Genomic DNA, 7,293 nt, shown 5'->3' with positions numbered 1-7,293 from the left:
ACTTTCTTCTGCCCCTGAAGAAGGAGCCACTGCTCAGAGACCAGCAGCCAGCACTGCCAAGGGAAGCATCTGGAGCTCAGAGATTCCTTTTGTCCCCCGCACGAGGCCTCTGGTGACCTGCCACTGGGGAGTCTGCAGAATGTAAACCCTAAAGGGAGGTGCCATCTTGGATGAAGACGCTAAACTAGGAGGGGTTCAAACACTTCCCTGGAATTGGCTGTCCTTGAGCCATGCCCCACCCTGGGCCTCCTAGGTGGTCTCTCCCAGGCTGCAGGCCCAACTCAGAAGATAAGAAATGGGAGGAACAAAAATCAAGGAACACTGTGCCTTTTTCTTTCAGAACCAGGCCCGGACCAGCCTCCTTATTTTAGTTTTGATGGTTTCAAGACAGAGAAAAACCTCTCCATCAAGCACAAGAGTCAATAGTTGGGGACAGATGTTTCCTTTCCAGACACGTTTTCCTGACTCAAGTTAAAAATAGCCACCCTCTTCGCTTTGACTTCCATAAAATATATGTCACAGAGCTCTGCACTTGGGTTTCCAGAGACAAAGACTGATAGGTCCCTGGATTTTACAGCCTCTTGGCCCATGAGTTAGAAGCAAGATCAGGTACAAGATGATCCAGCCCCTTGGGGTGGATTCCTGGACCCTCTAGTGAGGGAAATTGCTTCCCTGCCCCTTCCTTCCTTCAGGTAGCACCAGAAAGAGAGCTTTGAAGTGAGGAAGGACCGTTTGCCAAGTAGATCCACTTTTGCTTCTCTGAAGAAATCCTTCATCTTGGCATTTTCTTGAATGAATTACTCCTCCCACCCCTGGGCGGCCTAGACCCCCTTTGATACTCTGGCTCTAATGGCAATAGAAATGCTGTCTGGTAGCATCATGAGCAGTGGTGAGAAAGGCCTGCACCATCAGGAGGACGTACTGAAAGCCTAGAACGGACACGAGGGAAACAAGCAGGGACAAACCCAGAAGTACAGACACCCTCACGTTCACAAGCAATGAACTGCTGACCCATTCTCAGAGCCGCTTCCCGAGGCCTAAGGGGTCTGTACCCAAGGGGCCCTCAGGGCTGACTGCCTCACCCGTTAGCCAAGTGGTTTCAGCTATCACTGCTCCCACAGACAACTCAGGTCCTGACAAATCTAAAGAGAAGAGCTACAATAACTAACCATCACCACACCTCTTTCCAAAATGAAAATAGCATTTTTTTACTTTTTTTTGTTTGTAAAAGTAATACACAGATATTGTGTAAAAAAAAAAAAAAAAAAAGAAAAGAAAAGAAAAAAGAAAAGAAAGGACATGATGATTACAGAAGTGAAGGAAAGGAAATCTGCCCATAACTCCACCACCCGGATGATCATTGTGAGCGTATGTGATGCTTAGATGCTTATGATCACATCACTCACTGCCCTTTCCCCCTTCCCACAGCAAACAGCATCATGCTGTGATTCGCTTTTTCTCATTCACGTGCCAACCAGTTCTAAAGAGCTGTGGCAATGCACAGAGAAGCTGTGGGTGATGTGCCAGTCTAGCTGGAAGGCCACATCTCTCTCTCCTACTCACAAGCCTGCCCCTAGGAGGCAAAGCCGGGATGGTAGACCTGGGCCAATGCTTGAGGGGAGGGGAAGTGAGGCGTTGAGTACTCTGCCTCTTTTCTGAACATGATGACGCTTTTGTCTTTAATGACATCCCAAGGGGCCTGTGAAACATGCCAGCAGACTCCCTCAGACGCTGCCCTGAGGATCAGCCCAAGCTCACTCCCTTCTAAGAAATAGCCCCACCTGCCCCAGGGCAAGAGAGGAATGTTACCCCAACATCAAAATAATCTCAACCCACTTGAAGTTATATACACGCATATTTTAATATATACATATGTGTACATCTGTACCTTGAAAACTTTTGTAACTTAAATATTTGTAACAAATTAAGACAAATTTTTCACAAACTAGTAATGATATGGATGAAAAAGGGAACAGATTAGAGAAAGTATAGATAAATGAGATCAAAGGAATTTTATCAACAATTTTATAAACATATCACTTTCTAGGAAAATAACAAAATTTACTCGAGGGAATTTTTAAAAACTGAGATATCTTAGCCTTAGTAGGTTTGACTCAGTGGATACAGCATCAGCCCTCAGACTGAAGGGTTCAGGGTTCGATCCCAGTAAAGGACATGTACCTTGGTTGCAGAGGCTATCTATCCCTGGCCGTGGTCGGGGTGTGTGCAGGAGCAACAATCAATGTACCTCTCTCACATTGCTATTTCTCTTTCTCTTTGTCTCCCTCCCTCCCATCTACTCTCTCTAAAAATCAATCAGAAAATATCGTTGGGTGAGGATTAAAAAAACACACACCAAAAAAAAACTTTAAGGAAGTAACCATCTCAATCTTATAAAAACTCTTCTTAAGAATAGAAACAAAAAGGAAATACTCTCCAAGTCATTTTACAAAAACTTTATAACCCAATAACCAAATCAGGCAATGGCACAATGATGAAGGAAAAAATACAGACCCATTTCTTTTATGAATATAAAAGCAATGATCATAGGTAGATGATTGTATTAGCAAATTAAATTCTACAGTGTATAACAGTGATAATAAATCATGACAGAGTTGGGTTTAATGCAAAGTTGATTTAATGTTAGCAAAACTATAAATGCAATTCACTACACTACCATATTAAAAGAGAAAAGCTGTATGTCATTTCAACAGATATTAAAAAGACCTTTAAAATCATGTTTATTACTAAAGAAAGAAATATTTCAGTAAATTAGGGGTAGATGTGAATTTCTTTAGGATGATAAAAAGCACATATAAAAATTAAGCAAATGTAGTCCTAAGTAAACAAACATTAGAATATTAACTTTTAAAATCTGGAATGCGGCAAGGACATATAGGGTCATCACATTTTTATCCTTGTAGTGGATGTTCTTGCCAGTACATTAACTTAAAAAAAAACTCAGAGGGAGAAGGATTGGAAAGAAAAACTAAAATTATCCCTATTTGCAGTTGCTATGATCATTTTCATAGAAAACCCCAAAGAATCTACAAATACTTAAAAATAATAGACTTTAACAAGATAGCTCAATAAGATTAAATAAATCAATAAACTGCATTTTCATACGCCAGCAACAAAAATCATTATAAAGAAGGTATTATTTACAATAGCATTAGAGGACATCAATTACCTAGAAATGAAGCTAACAAAAAATGAATTAAAACCACTCCAGGGAAAATCATAAGACCCCAGTAGTGGAGACCTATGCTAAGTTGACTGAATGAAAGAGCCAGTTATCTCCAAATTAATCTACAGAGGAAACTTTATCGAAATCTGAAAGGATATTTTTGGGAAGAAGCTGATAAGCAGATTCTAACATGTGGATGAGTAGAGCCAAGAATAGCCAAGCCACTTTCCTAAAGGAAATGAGAGTCCTCATGTGCCCTACCCCTATCAGGATTATTTGAAGCTGCAGGAAATAAGGCAATGACAAAGGCACAGGGGCACACATGGTGAGCAATGGGTAGAGAGCCCGGAAATGGTCACACATAGGTACGAAAGGTTGGCATATGACAAAAACAGCATTTCAGATCAGTAACTGGGTAAACAGAGCTGGGGAAGTGGTTATATCTGTACGAAAAAGATATGAAACTGGATCAGGTCTAGTTATAAGTAACTAGTGTCTCTCAGTTCCTGCCCCACACTTCTATACTCTTCACTAAATGCTGAGTATAATGTGTGTTTGCTTTGTTGTGTGAGAATATTCAATTCTGCTACACGGGAGAAGAAAAGCAAACAGGGTGGATGAAATTCACCAGGTGTACTAACTGTGGATAGTAAATAAGCAAGTCGTTTGTGAGACACAGGCAGAAGTTAGATGTGCTGAAAATAGGTAGTAAGTTTGTAATCTGTGAGACATGTCAGAATAGAGTAAGTGGAATCCTGTATAATAAAAGCGTCATATGCAAATAGACTCAATGGCCGAACAGCGGAACGACCATCCGGGACCACGCTATGACACCCACAGGCACCAGGCCAGCCAAGGTGGGTGTGATGTGATTGGTTGGGAGCTGGCTATTGCCCCATGATTGCCTCGCAGAGGGAGGCCCACGCCACTGACAGGTGGGTGGCACCTCCCTCCTACGAGGGAGGCCCTGGGTCCAGGGTGCCGGCAGCCCAGGGAAGGAAAGCCTACTCCTGCAGAATTGCATGCGTTGGGCCTCTAGTATATTATAAAAAGAATGGAGCAAACAAGAGTGTTCCTTACAGGTAGAAAAGAATGGGAAAATCAAGTCATAAGGAACAGTGCATGCCACCTCAAGGCTGACAGCCAGATCATTTCTAAGTTTTCTATGTAGCGGTGACACTGTTCTGGCCTTTGTATGCTCTGTCCCAGAAATGCTGATCAAAAGGATGGCTGCCCAGAACACTCATGAGCTGTATGAGCAGACCTGTGGCCAGGCCACTTGCCCTCATGTCTCCCAATAGAGCAGCGGTTGCCAATCTTTCGGACCTCAGGGACCATCAGTGGTCCTCGGACCACCGGTTGGCAACCGCTGCAATAGAGCAAGTATATGTTGGTTCCAAGCATCTTCCATCTACTGATCCTTATTTAACCTCAGTTCTGTCCTCATGACTACACTGTCAGAGCATAACATGATTCAGATATTGCAGTCCTTTCACCTTGCTTGCACCTTTCCCAAATAGGTTAACCTACTGCAACTCTTTCCTCTTGGTTCTGACTGTGTGTTTTAAAAAGACGCAATAGCCCAGCTGGCGTGGCTCAGTGGTTGAGCTGGGACCTATGAACCAGGAGGTCACAGTTCGATTCCTGGTCAGGGCACATGCCCAGGTTGTGAGCTTAATCCCCCAGGGCCGGGTGTGCAGGAGGCAGCCAATCAATGATTATCTTTCATCACTGATGTTTCTCTCTTTCCCACTCCCTTCCTTTCCGAAATCAATAAAAATATTTTTTTAAAAAAAATAAAAAGAAGCAATAACCTTTGTGATCTGATCAGCATGTTTTCGTCAGCGCCTTCTTGGTCTGTGGCCTCTATAGCCTGCCTATAGTGTGCTTGGAGACTATCACTGCATGGAGCTAATTTCCCACAGGACACTGGTACTGGGAACCTGCCTGCCGTATTTCCCAGACTCTTTTGTCAGCTGGTTCTGGCAAGAGGAGGCACTGGAGAGAAATTGGAAGGCAGGAAGAGAAAAGAAGGGACTCACTTCTAACTTAAGTTCTCCTTGCCTCCCTCTAGCATCTGAACGTCTCTGCCGCCAAAGACCCCGCCCTGCCAAATTGGGATCCAAATCCTGAGAGCTTTCAAAGACCTCAAACAAGTTTGCAAGGTGGGAAAAAGGTGTTGGTTCCAAAACATGAACTTGAAAAATCAGAATGAACAAAAGTTTTATTAAATGCTTACAAAAGGTAAACTTAGCCAACTTGTAAACTGCAATTCAACTCTTCAACGGTTTTATATAAATGCAATAAAGTCTGAATTATAAGAACAAAATGAAAAAACATATTTTAAAGCTCAAAAAATTTTTAAATCATTTCCCTTAATGTGTTTTACATCAAAGAAGTTGTATTTCACATGGGGTGAGGGTCTATTTAAAATTGATCCATATGACGTGTGTGTATGTTGGAGTTGGGGTGGAGAGATGTTCTATGGTAAGGGTGGTCATGACCTGGAGGTCTCTAAGAGCCTGAAAGAACCTCTTACTCTATATATTCCTGTTGTACCATCCACTATGTGCAGTGTTGTTAACATCTTATTCTGGCAACAGCTTATGTAATGAAGTAGGAAAGCAGAGACTTTGAGGATCAGCCAAGAAAGACTAGCGCTTTGAAGAGGCTTGCTAATTCAACTCTATATGGCCTATGAGGAAACATAAGGCTGGAGTCCCAGGGTGGACTTATGTCCAGTGGCCAAAACCTGAGTTCGTGGGTGGTTGTGTTACCAGCAATGTTGGCTCTCAGTTCTTGAGTTCAGTAAGGAAAGAATTCAGAGCCAGGAATTCTAGCACTAGAGGAAGTTTATTTAGCATGCAAAACAAAGTACACTCAAAAGAGAAGAGTGGAGTGGGCTGCTCAGAGAGCTGCCTTGGCCTTTTAGAGAGAGTCACAGAGGCAGAAGAAGTGAGCCAGCTGGGCTGCGTGGCCGCAGGAAACAATTTACAGAGTCAAAAGAAGGACCATTAGAGATTAGGAGAAAGAAAGCAAAGATACACAACTGAGGAAGAAAGGTGTGGGCATGCTCTAGAGAGAGTATCCACTGGTCCTTTGTCTAAAGAGTTTTTAACCTGTTTTTTAAAGGCAGGAATTTTAGGAGGTCTGGGGAGGAGGGTGGTTCTCAATAGAATATTCACTGGCTTTCCAGACATGTCCTTTTATGGTCATGGTCTCTACTAATTGGTTGGTCCTAGGGTAGGGGGTCATTGGTCATTGCATCTGGTCCTGATGTCAGCCAGGGCATCACCTTTGTCTGATTTTGCTGCTTTTCTGGACCTGGAGCTGAAACACAACTGAGGACTAGATGTTACCTCTAGTTTGACCAAAACTCTGTCTCTGTGGTCAACAGAATCAAGGCTTAGTTCCTCAGATTATTTGATGCTGGTAAGAACCTCATTGTCCTGAGGGCTTAATGCTTAAGGGAGGAGTGGCTGTGCAAGGGAGAAGGAGGCAGGTGAGTGAGGGTGCTGGATAAGGTCAGTTTGACTCAGCCATCTGTCTCAGTTTCCCCATTCCACTGGCCAAGGGATTTTCCTGGCTTCTTACTATCTTGACTCAGTTGCTGGTAGGTTGAATGTGCTTAGAGTGAGGAGTCTCAGGCACCCTAGAAAATGGACAGAGTAGCCAGCTATCACCCAGTGTCATCGTTCTGGTGTCACCCATAGCCTTGCAGGCCAGCGAAGAACAGCTCTAGTTCTTAGAGGAAGGGATTTGTCAGCCTCCCATCCCCCACTGCTATTTTCCCTCCCTGAAGTCTGATCTCCACTTCGTACCTAGCATGTCTTCTTTCTGGGCCAGAGCTTCTGAAACGCCCGTGTGCATAGGAATCACAGAGCGTGCCTATTAAAAGTGCAAATTCTGGAATGTCCCCTTGGTTCTGTGCTTGCCATGCTCCGAGAAGTTCCGCTCTGTAGGATCATTCTCTCTGCCCTTTGCTCCCAAAGCTAGTTCAGAAATTCGGGAGCTAGAGACAAGTTCATTCCTGCTTCCCTTGGTCCAGCCAGGGAGACATACGGCATTTGAAGTAAGCATAAGAAATGACTGAGAATGAAGGAAGA

Source organism: Myotis daubentonii, chromosome 18 (genome assembly GCF_963259705.1).
Source record: "Myotis daubentonii chromosome 18, mMyoDau2.1, whole genome shotgun sequence".
In the NCBI taxonomy this organism is placed as follows: Eukaryota; Metazoa; Chordata; class Mammalia; order Chiroptera; family Vespertilionidae; genus Myotis; species Myotis daubentonii.
This window is presented reverse-complemented; position numbering follows the sequence as displayed.